The sequence below is a fragment of the Trachymyrmex cornetzi genome, unplaced genomic scaffold (genome assembly GCF_001594075.2).
Source record: "Trachymyrmex cornetzi isolate Tcor2-1 unplaced genomic scaffold, Tcor1.1 scaffold1166, whole genome shotgun sequence".
NCBI classification, from domain to species: Eukaryota; Metazoa; Arthropoda; class Insecta; order Hymenoptera; family Formicidae; genus Trachymyrmex; species Trachymyrmex cornetzi.
Window position 1 is genome coordinate 5,098 of NW_017295726.1, and position 510 is coordinate 5,607.

Below are 510 nucleotides of genomic sequence, written 5' to 3' on the forward strand. Positions count from 1 at the left end.
AATAGCCGTTGAAAGTGCGTCACGCCGAGTCATAAGAACCATTCACGCCGAGTTCAAATCCATGCAAGTTCGCGGAAATCATTCGAGTGCCCTGGTGACCTCTGGGGTTCAAACATCACCACCCACCCGCCAACCGCTATCCTCAGGCGCTCTTGAAGGTTCAAACATCACCACTCACCCGCCAACCGCTATCCTCAGGCGCTCTTGCGTGGACGTCGAGCCTCATTGGGAACCGACTCATTCCACAACCAATCTTCAGCACTAGTAAGTCTACATCTGCATGTCACCCTTCCCCCCCCCTTTTTTTTATTCAGCGCGCACGCGACCAAGAATACACACACACACACACATAAAATTTTAAGCTTATCGTAACTAGACTTAGTTTAATCATGTAAATTAGCTTTAGCCATATAGAAATAAATAGCTTTTAAATTTTTACTAAAGATTCCTCCGAGTAATTTTTAAATCGCCCTTCACTAATATCCCGTATTCCCGTAACGCCTAAGATTG

General features: G+C 45.7%; 1 protein-coding gene across 1 annotated transcript in view; it reads left to right on the top strand.

Annotated features, from left to right (window-relative positions):
* The window catches only part of LOC108765081 (putative nuclease HARBI1), a 4,713-nt gene that overhangs the window by 3,005 nt on the left and 1,198 nt on the right, over positions 1-510 (top strand). The gene's annotated exons all lie outside the window — the stretch shown is intronic.